Source organism: Alligator mississippiensis, chromosome 1, assembly GCF_030867095.1.
Source record: "Alligator mississippiensis isolate rAllMis1 chromosome 1, rAllMis1, whole genome shotgun sequence".
NCBI classification, from domain to species: Eukaryota; Metazoa; Chordata; order Crocodylia; family Alligatoridae; genus Alligator; species Alligator mississippiensis.
Window position 1 is genome coordinate 194,934,283 of NC_081824.1, and position 12,869 is coordinate 194,947,151.

General features: G+C 41.3%; 1 long non-coding RNA gene across 24 annotated transcripts in view; it reads left to right on the plus strand.

The window, feature by feature from the left end:
* LOC106738300 (uncharacterized) overlaps positions 1-12,869 on the plus strand; it is a 372,722-nt gene that overhangs the window by 241,864 nt on the left and 117,989 nt on the right. The gene's annotated exons all lie outside the window — the stretch shown is intronic.

Here is a 12,869-nt window from a genome sequence, read left to right on the forward strand (position 1 = left end):
ATTTAGGGCCCATTTCAGTTTGATGGAGACCAATAGAAAAAGAATCCAAAATAGAAGTCAATAATGCTTTAGAAGTTTAGAATTTCAGGTTTACAATTTAATTCTGGGGGGAGAGGAGGGCAGTCATATTTGTTTTCTGGAGAGCTTGTGAATCAGTCATAGAGAAAAATGAGACATTCCTCTCATTTTATAAATGAATAAATGGCTAATGGTATAAATGGTTTGGTTCAACTTTTTGGTGGAGGAATTAAATAAGAATCCCCACACTGGGTTTTTGTCCTCGCCTGGGTGGCCATAAATGGGTGAGAGACTTTCCATAAGAATACCCATAAAGTGTGTGTGTGTGTGTTCAACAGAAAATTTAGTTTCTGAAAAGTTGTGGGAACATTTTGAATTTGGAGAATTTTGTAAGTGATGGGTAAATTTAAACTAAATATTTTGTTTAAATTTGGATTTACCCAAACCTAACTGTTTCATTTTCTTAAACTGAAAGTAAGTCTGCAGAAATTGCCAGTGGTATCTTTTAGGCACTGCAGTTTGGATGCCTCATGCTCTCTTTTCTCTTCTATGGGCTGACCTCCATAGCTGAGACTGCAGTCTCCTTTTCTCTTTGAACTGTAACAGTGCTTCATAGGACCCGTAATTCCTGTGGGATCCTTCCTGTCTCTTCAAGACCTCAAAGGACTTTTTCATTAGCAGTAAAGGAGGGAGCAGCTGAGACCATTCTCCCAGGAGAGAAGCATAAGGTGCCCAATTGCTCGAAATAGGCAAGTGGGCAAAGGCTAGGGTACCTCAGGCCAGGCAAGGGCAAACTCCAAAACCCACTCCTGCCTCCTGGGGGCAGCCTCTCTCTAAATCCTAACATCAAGGCATGGCCTGTGAGATAATAGATTCATAGATGCTTGGGTCAGGAGGGACCTCAGTAGATCATCAAGTCTGACTCCCAACTGTAGTAGTTTCAAGTGATGCAGGTTGACGTAATATATTGATCAGGAACATATGTCTGCATCTAGGAATTCTTTTTTTTTCAAGGCAAAAAAAAGACAATGTTCACGACCAGATTGTTTATAGTTCTCACATCTCATGATTTTTCTCTCAAAGGAAGGCTTTCTGAGTAAAAATATATTTCCCTCTACACAGTTGATATCTAAGAGACACAGGGTGCATCTACATGAGATGCTAACTGCATAGTAGCTTAATAATACTATGCAGTAGTGCGTCACAGCACAAACAGTGCTAATCCACTACTGCACAGTATTAGGCTACTGCGCAGTAGCATCACTAAAAAGGCATGCACCAGCACTGCTGCACAGTAACGCTGGTTACTGCACATTACTTTAGTACTTGATTATACAAGTACTAAATTTAATGCACAGTAACTATAGTGCATTAATTAATGTCCTAATGAAGAGATTCAAGAAGGCCATGTAAATTATATTAGTATGGCTGTTTCAAAAAATTGTTATTAAATATGCCTTAAACTTAATATTCCCTGTAAGATTAAATTCCATTATCAATTAAATTTTGAGACATTATTTTAGCTATAAAGACTTGTGTGTGTTGAATTTTAAGGTCTCCACATTAACTTTCAAAGCTCTCAATCAATTGAAATAAGTCATTTATCTTGCTGATAACTGTTACATTATGTATTAACCTTGTGAAGAGCTAGGGGTTTTGATCTGGCAGCAATTAAGGATCCTGCAGAACCAGCAATATTTAGGGCCAGATTTTCAATTGCTCAGCATTCAGAAGGCTCCTCTGGATTAGATCATCAGAAGAGGGTTCTTCAATAAATGACCAGAGCTTTAACATGTTGGCAGGCTGAAATGCTTTGAAATCTGGTCCTAAGTGACACTATGGCTGTGACATTATTTACAAGATTTCTGTTAAGCTGATCTCTTTGCAAATTGAGTCTTTTCTGTACATAGTTACTGCTATAACTCTCAAGACAAGGAATGTCCTGCCTTCTAACCTTGGACTGGATTGTACCAAGCCAGGTCTTTGTTTCTGTTCTACACAGATTGCAGGTTGGCTAGCTGTGTGGCTTCTGCCTCCCTATTTCTTCTATACCTGTGAGAGCTCTCTTCATGTTGGGTCCTGAAGAAGTGCACTACCCCTCTAAGCTTGTTGCTGCAGTGAGACATTACTAAAAAGGAAAGCAGAAAGTTGGATTCTTGTCACTCCTTCATCTTCTACAAGGAGTAATCAAGGAGTTCCTGCTCCCTCTTCTCTCCCCTCTCCTTCCCTGTGCTGTTGTATATACCTTGCATGGTGGCCCATTTATACAGTCTAGCTGATTAGCTCCAGAGGCCAGAAATGATGGAGAACTAATGGATGATATTACCTTGGAGCAATACTTGCACAACCTGTTTGTTACCTGTGCTACAAACCTAGGTCCATCCAATGTTTTTGATTGTTATGTGTGGCAGAAACTGGATCAAGGACTAGATGGAACCTAAAAAGGTCATCTGGGTCAGCTCCCTGCTCAAGGCAAGATCATCGTTGACGAGATCATCCCAGCCGAACGCCTGTTTGACTTGCTCTTGAAAGTTTCCGATGATGGAGATTCCACAACTTCTCTAGGTAGTCTGTTCCAATGCTTGACATTGTCATAGTCAGAATGTTTATCTCAATTTCCAGCCTATATTTCCTCTGCAGTATCTTGAGGCCATTGGTCCTAGTCCTGTCCCCTATGGCCACAGAGCCAATGCCATCTCCATCCTCTCTATAATCTCCCTTCAGGTATTTGAAAAATAATATCAAATCCCTTCCTTAGACTTCTGTTGCCCAGACTAGATAACCTTAGTTCTTTAATCTTGTTTTTATAAGCCTCGTTTCCCAGGCCCCTAATCATTTTTTGTTATTGCAGACTGAACTTTTTTCCAATCCGTCCACATCCTTGTTGAAGTGTGAGGTCCCAAACTGAACACAGTATTCCAGGTGAGGCCTCACTAGTGCCGGATAGAGAAGAATAATAACTTCTCTTGATTTGTAACTGACCCCCCTGTTAATACAACCCAGTATGCTGTTGGCTTTTTTGTCATAAGAGCATGCTGTTGGCTTATATTTAGCTTATGGTCCACCCGCAGGTCCTTCTCTGCAATACTAATGCCTAACCAGTTGTTTACCAGTTTGCATTTATGCCTCCAGTTATTCTATCCCAAGTACAGGATTTTGCGCATGTACTAACTGATTTCATCTAATTGATTGCAGACCATTTTTCCAGTCTATGCAGGTCATTTGGGATCCCAGCCCTGCTCTCCAGTATCTGCACCCAACTTTGTGTTGTCCACAAATTTGCCAAGCATGCCCTCAATCCCATTATCCAAATCATTAATGAAAATATATTAAGCAATGTCAAACTCAGGACAGACCCTTGGGGAACTCTACTTGATACCTCTTCCCATCTAGATATTGAGCCACTGAGGAATACTCATTGAGCATGATGATCCAGCTACTTATGTTTTCACCTTACCATTCTTTCATTTAGCCTGTATTTCCTTATCTTGTTAATGAGAATATTGTGGGAGACAGTGTCAAAACCTTGCTAAAATCAAGATATATTATAACTGCTCTCCCCTCATCCACAGAGCCTGCCACCTTATCATAGAAGGAAATTAGGTTGTTTGGGTAAGACTTGCTTTTGATGAATCAATCCATGCTGGCTGTTCCTGATCACCTTTTTTTCCTCTGTGCTTCACAATAGATTCCTTGAGGACCTGCTCTGTGATTTTTTTTCCAGGTGTCAAGATCAGGCTAACTGGTCTGTAATGTCCCAGATTCTTCTTCTTCTTCTTCCCTTTTTCAGAGATGGGAACTATATTTGCTCTTTTGCAGTGATCTAGGATCTCGCCTGACCTCCACAGATAATTCAGTGGCTCTGAAATTACCTCAGCCATTTTTTTTTCAGTACATTAGGGCCCATCCCATTAAACTCTGCCACACTGAAAGCATCTAGTATGTAATCCCTAACTATTTTTCTGCTACTCTAAGCTGTTTGTCTCCTTCCCTTTCTGTACTGCCAACTGTACTCATTATCTGGTATATACCCCTGTTTGTGAAGACTGAAGTAAAAAAGGAATTAATTACTTCAGCCTCTTTTGCATCGTCTGGTACTAGATTGTCTTCCGCATTATATAGGGAACTTATGGTTTCTTCGTTCTTCCTGTTATTTGTGACATACTTGTAGGTTCCCTTGCTACTACCTTTTAAGTCTCTTGTCAGCTGCATCTCAAATTGTGCCTTGACCGTCCTAATTTCCTCACTACACACCCATGTGATACTCTTAAATTCTTCCCTAGTAATATGACTAAGTTTCCACTTTTTATAGGCTTCCTTTTCTGAGTTTCAACTCACTGGAGAGACTTCTGTCTAGCTAGGATGGTCTCCTGTTCCACTTCCCATTCTTCTCTTGCATTGGGATAGCTTGCTCCTGTGCCCTTAAAAGGACCTTCTTAAAGTACTACCAGCTCTCCTGGGCTCCTATTCCCCTCAGACTTGCCTCTCAGGGGATCCTGCCCACCAGTTCCCTGCCTTCTATTCAGAAAAGTTACTGCTTTTCTGAAGGCTAGTAACTTTATTCTGCTGCTCTCTTTCCTCGCTCCCTTTACCACCTGGAACTCCTATCATTTCAGGGCCACTGTCACCCAAGTTACCTTCCACCTTCACATTCTCAACTCTGTTTGCCAGCAGCAGGTAAGAAGAGTATCCCTTCTTAATTAACCTTCGGATACAGCCAGTAGACAGGCTGTCTCCAACACACTCTAAGAATTTGTTGGACAGCTTGTGCAGTGCTGTGTTTCCATCTGAGCAAATGTTCCCATAACTGAAGTCCCCCATAAGAACCAGGTCCTGTGATTTGGAATCTTCTGTCATTTGTTTAAAAAAGACCTCATCCTCCTTCTCCTCCTGGTTTGGTGGCTTGTAGCAGACACCCACCATGACATTCCCTGTGCTGGTCTCCCTTCTGATCTTTACCCAGAGGCTTTCAACAGAGGCTTTCAACCTTCAACTTTGTACTGCAGCTTCAAATACATATACATCACCTTTATATGTACTTCTTCTTGTTTCCTCTTTCTATCCTTCTAGAACAAATTCTACCCAACATGATACTACTCTAGTTGTATCCCATTGTGTCTCTGTAATCACAATTATATCATAATCTCATGATTGTACTAGGACTTTCAGTTCTTCCTGTTTGTTCCCCATGCTTGTTGCATTGGTATATAAATAAGCATTTTAGATCCCTAATGAATTGTCCTATCTTCTCCCTAACAACTTTTTCCTTTGCTAAGGCTTCCACTATTGTTTCCCCTTATTCAGTTTTTATCCAGGTCCCCTGGCTCTTTACTTACCTCTGGACTTTTGTCTCTAGCCCTCAGGTAACCTAGTTTAAAACCTCCTTACTAATTTAGCAAGTCTGGAACTCAGTTTCAGGTTTCATGGGGGATCCACTCAGAACAACAAAAATCCTCAGCTAAGACACAGCCATTACAACAGCCCCAAAGGGGAAGATCTGGACGGTGGATAGATCCCCCTAAATCCTTGAGCCTCAGTTGTTTCCTGCACTTAAGATGGAATAACACGCACGCACAGACTGTGGAGTGGTTGGTTAGGCTGTAGTCCTGCAGAAAAGGACCTGGAGATTACCATAAACTGAATATGAGCCAAAGTGTATCTTGTTCTTTTTCTTTTTCTTTTCTTCTTGTTGGGTGGTTTTTTTGTTTGTTTGTTTGTTTTGCAAAAAAATAACAGTATATTGAGTTACATCAACAGGAGTATCACTTGGAAATCAAAGGAAATGATTATCCTGCTCCATTTTGCACTGGTGAGGCACTGGTGATGTCTTATCTGCAGTTTTGGGCCCCACACTTCAAGTAAAGGTATGGATCTGTTAGGAAAAATCTAGAGGAGAGTGACAATAATGATTAGAGGTCTGGGAAACATACTTATGAGGAAAGGCTGAAAGAACTAGGATTATTTAGTTTGGAGAAGAGAAGACATAAAATTTGATAACAAATGCTGTGGCTATATGGGACAGGACTAAGAGCAATCGCTTCAAATAGCAGCAGAGGAAATGTAGGTTTGAGATTAGGAAGAATTTTCTGACTATGAGAAAGATAACCTGTTCCAATGTTTAACCAAGAGAAGTTGTGGTATCTCCATCCCTGGAAAATTTCAAGAGCAGGTTAGATAATGCACTTGATTGGGATGGCTTAGTTAAGAATGATTCTGCCTTGAGCAGAGGGCTGGAATAGATGACTTCATGAGATGGTGTATTTAATAGCTGCTGTGGTTTTTAGCGTGCATTTATATGTGGAGAGGGAACCTAGTCTTTGAACCTTTTCCAGTTTCAAACGGGGACTAGATTTGAAATCATCCTCACACAGGAAGATCTAGATCAGATCCAAAAAGGAAAAAGCCTATTTTCCATTTTTGGTTCAGGTATAGGCAAAAGATAATGGCAGTCCCTGATGCTGCCGAGCAGGAAACCTCACTTCTGCTGTATCCAGTCCTACAAATTATAAACACACTGTTCTCAAAATGTTCTGAGATATCACACCTTGGTCTTATCAGGCTTCTATTTTTTATTTTATGGAGGTATACATAAGTCTATTGAACTTCCAGACAAGGAAAGGAATTGTTGTTCTCATAGTAATGCCTACATGTTGTATATTGGTACAGTTGATACGGAAATAAACAAAGCAGACAATGTTGTTTGTTTGTTTGTTTGTTTGTTTGTTTTAATTATCCCCAGTTTACAGATGAAGCAGAAGTACAAGATGTTTGAGTAATTTGCACATAGTCACACAGAAGATACCAGGAAATTAACTGGATCTCCTGGGAGCAAGGATAGCTCTTTAACCACAAGACCAGCCTGTCTCTCAAACAGAATTTACCACAAATCTCATGCAACATCCCAGACATGACTGGTGAACTCAGACTGGTGGGGCGGTGGACCATCCCAAGGACGGAGGCGGGGAGCAGTTTGCAGCTGGCCGGGAGTGGGGTGCAGCCAGCTGGGCACTCCATCTAGTAGTGGGGAGGCTGCAAATCCCCCTGCTCCCAGCTGGCTGCAACCCTTCCCCTGCTCCCTTGGGACATTCCACTGCCTCACCAGTCTGAGTTCACCAGCCGCACATGCAACATCTTGCCATTATAAAACATCCTGTCCTGCTTTATCAACCAGAGGTTCAAATGACTTCACTGAACGTCATGTAAGTCTTAGCTATGGAAATTCATTTCCAACTTTACTTTAAAACAGTGGGCTATATTGGTTTCCTAATAGGAATGCCATACTTAAACTCCTGGGGAGCATCCAGATGAGCTTGCATGTGCCTCTTGCTGTGTCTCAAAGCATTTGAGATGCAGCAAAAGGCACGCTGGGAACAAAAAAATGTTCTCCACACTGCATATTTGCAGTGCAGGCTTAAAATTTGATACCTGGATATCCAGGTATAACTTCCCCCCCCCCCCCCAAACTCTGCATAAAAGAAGCAGGACAGGGCACAGTCCAGGACCATCCCCTGAAGCACCTGGAGGCTCAGGTCCTCCAAAGAGATGCTCTGGTAGCTGGCCAGAGTCTCTCTATGGCTGCTTCTTGCCTAGGTGGGGCAAGGAGTGGTGCAGGCTGCAGGGACCTGGATCTGGCCTCATCCCCAGGGACTGGGGGTGGAGGGGACAGGGCCAGGGCTGTGTGGGTGCAGGGGACTAGGGAAAGGGGGACAGTAGGAGGGGGCTTCTTGGGAGGGGTAGGGCCCCTGCCTGCCTCCTGCATGGTCCACAGCCCCCACCCCCCTGCAGCAGCAGGGGCCATCGGAGCTTGAGGCCCTCCTGGAATAGCCCTCCCTGCCATGTGGCTTGGGGCAGTGTAGCTCGGCCCCAGCTGCCTGGCACCTGGCGGCACCTGTGCTCCATAGCACAGGCCTGGCCTGGCCTGGCCTGGCGTGAAGTGGCCCAGTTCAGAGACTCCTTTGCTATGCCAGCCTGTCTAGGAAAGGGAGGCTTATAATAAGCCTAAGCAGTTCATTTTTTCAGCTCTCTTAGTCTTGGTGTGTGGCATTTAGAAAGCGGGTTTTTAAACCTGGTGCTTTATGAATTGACACAACACTTGATTGATGAATAGCAGAAATGCTTATTTTAATAACTACCAACAAGCTACAAAACTAAATAACAGAAAAAGACTCTTTCCCAATATAAAACAAACTATTTGTCCTTAGTATTATCTTAGCTGCGCAGAAATCTTTCCCCAATGCAGGCAGAAAGCAGTTCTTGTACAGACTCAAAGCGTGGATCTTACACTTGTTGGCTGAGTGGCATAATGGCTCGGTCTGGTCTGCACACCCCTTGCTGGCAAATTTGCTTAGTTTTATACTGTTTAATTGAAAATGCTTTGAAGCTGTACCCTTGATGGTTGGCTGATTAGAGTCCAAACAAATGGGGAGGAAAAGGTTGATCATCAAAACACAACTGTTAATTGCCTGGCTCCTGTTTTGGATTTGTCTAGGTAAGAAGACTGTGTTGTTTTCTGCTCCCTCTGCAATTGTAGGTCAATTTACAGGTGATGGGTCGGAGTGGTCCAACAGTATCCTTAAAGGTGTCACCAATCCTCTTTTGGGAAATATGAGGATGTCATGTACAAGACATCTCTCCTGTATTATGCACCTTTTACAGGCTGCTCTTGAGATGCATATTAAGTCTTTTGATTTCATTAGCTGCTAGGTCAATTGAAATGCATTTGTAGTTACCTTTCCCTCACTGGCTTAGTCTCTTTTTGCTTTCTTAGGTTCACGCAGGTGATGAGCAAGTCCGGTCTCTGCCAACAATTTTTTAATCACTTCTGTTATTTTATGGCATGGGTCTGGTATTGGGTACTCCAAGCACTCCACTGTCTCAATGCCTAATGGGTTGCAAGTCATTAGTGGAGTTTGATTTTCTTGTGGCAGTTTTGTTACCACAATCCAGTCTTTCCCCAGCCATTGTCTTGTACACTGTCCAGGCTTTCACAGTTTTCATATGCAGCATGGTACTGTTCCATTTTCTCAGCAGCCCAGCTACTCAGCCTACATGTTTGACCCTCTGCTTTCCTTGTTGGAAATTGGATTCCAGCTCTGCATCTCTGCTTCTCCATTTGCTTGGCATTTTAAACAGTAATACCATTAATTCTTCATTGTGAAGTACAGACAGATCCCAGCATGATAGGGGACAGAAAAAAAATGCTGAGTGCCTGACTACAACAATATAATGAATTTTGTAGTAAAGGAAATTAATTTCATAGTAGCCTGGGGAAAAAAATGGTAAGGATGAACAATTACAGTGTGAGTGTAGACAGAAGTGACAATTTTTGCCCAATTTGGCTACAGAAAGCAGTTTATAGCAAAAACAAATGCAGAGCTGCAGACGGCTTCAAAAATGGCCAATTGGGTGAAAATCTGACCCCTCGTTGTATGATATATCAGATAAAGACGTTTCAGAAGGTAGCGTTTTTTGTAACTTTTGTCTGCAAAGCTCCCAGCCTGTTGCTGTTTTCAGAATGGGGAGGGAAAGGGAGTAGAGGGAGTTCAGTCTGGGGGGGTTTCAGCCCCCCCCCCCCCCCAGAGGGTGGGGTGGATATATTGGAGCCCTGAGGTGGGGTGCTCCAATTCATCCACCCCACTTTTCAGCACCAGATGGGGAGCCCCAAGAACGAGCTCCCTCCACTGCCCTTCCCCCCTCCCATTCTGAAAACAGCAAGCAGAGAGCCCTGGACCTCAGTATGGGAACCTGGCTTCAGGCTAGATTCCCCACAGCTAGATTCCCCTCTCCCCTGGAACCAACAGTGATCTTGTGTTTGGTCTGGGGTAATGTAACTCAGAACGCTTCATAGGAATCATTCTGAGTTATGGCTGGGAGATGCACTTCTGTGTGTACCCTGTATGCAGGCCCTGAATGAGATGCCTGGGGCAGCTCATACCTTTCAAAAAAGTGTTTCAGGATCTTGGCAAAACAAAGGAGGCACCACTTTACATTTTTATTTATATCTTCACAGCCATCATGTAACATTTTGAAAATTAATTTGAAAGAAAGGTGAAGTTCTGTAGCAGGCAGTTAATTTAGAGCAAATTCCACCCTTGTAGACTTTTAGTCTCAGAAAATCCCTTTTACCTACCCTGAAAGAGTTTTGTGAGCATTCATTCATGTTTGGTAAAATGTTTTTATCATTAAAAGATAGAACATAGCACTACCTGACATAAATGTTAAGTGTAATTACCAATCCAATTTTCATGCTATTGTGAGTTGAATACTCTTCCTGGTGCTAAGGTTAACATTTTAAAGGTGAGTGATATGGACTGCATATGGAGATAATTATGTGGGCTTTCTCCTCTCTAAGTAGCAGAGAAATCACTACCCTAATGACAGAGTCAAGAATAGCTTGTTTGTCTAGAATTTATTTGGGCATCACAACACTAAGACAAGGTTAGAAGGAATCCAACCCAGATATTTTGTATCTTTATTACTGGTTAGGCATGGGAACAGCAACTTCCGGCTGAAACAAACTACCACAAGTCCATTTAATTTTTGTATTTATTTTTTTTTGAGGGATCATCTCTTAGGGTGAATGGCTTGTTTTGCTTCCAAACCCAAACCAGTTCTTAGCTTTTTCCTGAGGCATTCAACAAAGACACCATTTGTGGCAGTGGTTTTAGTGGTATGGATTCCTGTCCATGAGGAACTGGACTGAGACCACCAACTCATTTAACACAGACCATTGACCAACCATGAGGTGGTATTGACTTTCCATTAGCAGTGACCTAAATTGGATTTGAACTGGTGACCTTAATATGAAAGACTCTATATCCCACTTCTAGTCTCCCAGGGGGAAAGGGAGAGCTTTTTTTCTAACTTTTATTCTAAAATAAACTCTGCTCAACCACAGGTTTCCTCCTTAGTGGCTGTTAAGACAATGTGCTCTCTTTTACCTTGAATTCCTTGGTAACTCGCACGGGTCAAAGTGGTAACTCACACTCTATAACCTTCTCCATCATTTCATGCAGAATGAGCCTGGAATATGTCTTTAATTTACAAAAACTCAATGCTTTAATCAACTTGTATTTAGGAGAGCAGATTTAAACCAAAAGCATTAACATTTCAACTTTCATGACCTTCTTTAACCTAAGGTGATCCTTCAAGATGAGCATCTCACAATACCTTCAGAACCTGATACTCTTACAGTTGTTTAACCCCTTATATCTCACAACAAAATGTTGAAATTAGTATGAGAATTACTAGTAAGAACCAGTTAACAACAGTAAAAACCAATTAACAACAATTAAATCCTATGAAAATGAACCCTTTGGTTCTATATTTTCTAATTGCATTTATTGAGAAAAATGTAAGTAAATGTTTATCACTCACTTCTTGTAAAAAAAAACAACAAAAAACAAACAAACAAACCAACAACAAAAAACCAGCTGCCTTGGCAAATGGCTATTGGGCCTAGACAAAAAAAGAAGAAAGAAAGAAAGGAAAGAAAAGAAGCATAAAGCTATAGCAGGACTGACTATAATAAACAAGTGACCTTGCTGTAATATGGGGAGCAGCATGAAAGATACTATGTTAAACCATAATGGCACAGATCCCTTTTCTTCTCCAAGGGCCAGTACTATGTTAAATACATTATTTTAGCTAGACATACAGCCCTTCCTCTGTATAAATTATAAGATAAATACCCTGACTTCCCAAAGAGCTCCACTACTCTCCCATTCTGTTTGCATTGTTTGCCCATCTCTTTGATTGAAAAGATTGGTCTTCAACATATGGTCAAATATTTAACATATTTTGTATAGTAAAGGGAAGAAAATACATGTTTCATTAGTACTCCATGGAAGCACATGCATCACCTAAACTTCTGGCTGGCTGGCTTGTGAAGAGAAGACAGACAAAATGAATGAACATGTATATTATTTTATATGTTTATTTTTATTGAGGTTTGTTGTCTGAATTGCCCCGAGCTGAAAGCTTAAGAGTCTGAAAGCGGAATACACTGCCCAAAGATATAGTCTCAGGTTATTCTTGTCTACTGGACCTCCTTTTTCAAACGTAAAGTCTGGACATTTTCCCTACATGCCAAAATGTCTGGTTTATATGTTTTGTTTTATGCTTTGAAAAACATTTCCCCACTTTCTGTGTGGTATATAACCTCAACCCAGTGTCTGCTGCACCCATTCATTGTACAGTTGTCTGAAATCTTTAATTAAAACATTTTTGAACAACAACAGCAGCAAGTTTTCATAAAAAGAGTACATTTAAAAAATGTTCAATTCCTTTATGAAATACCCCAAGCATTTTTTGTCAACTGTACATTGAAATGCAGTATAGTATGTAAATACAAGGTAATTATATCTGTATCCATGATTTTCAACTAGGGTGCCACTCTTCTAAGGATGCCATACAATATTAGCATGTTACACAGATAAACAGCTACTCATGATTCACAAGAGAAACTCAGAGATGTCAAATAGGAATCCAAATAGTGTCAAAAATATTCTGACCTGCTGTGGTCTTTCTACGTTCTTTGCAACAGAAAAACTACTCTATTATTTTTTCCATAGTAGAAAAATGAGTAAAAGCTAAGAGCTGGCATTTTCCAAGGGGTGCCTTGAGTCTAAAAAGACTGAGAACCCCCCTGCTCTAGGCAGACATAGATAAAATAATAATAAGCAAAATAAATTTCCCTGATGCTTCTTTAGATGAACTGGAAGTGGGCTAAAGATAGATACCTGGAAATGCTTCAATTACAGAATTTCCTGGATACCTGGAAATGCTTCAATTACAGAATTTCCTTATTCCAGGGGCAGGCAAAATATAGCCCACGGGCCAGATTCAGCCCA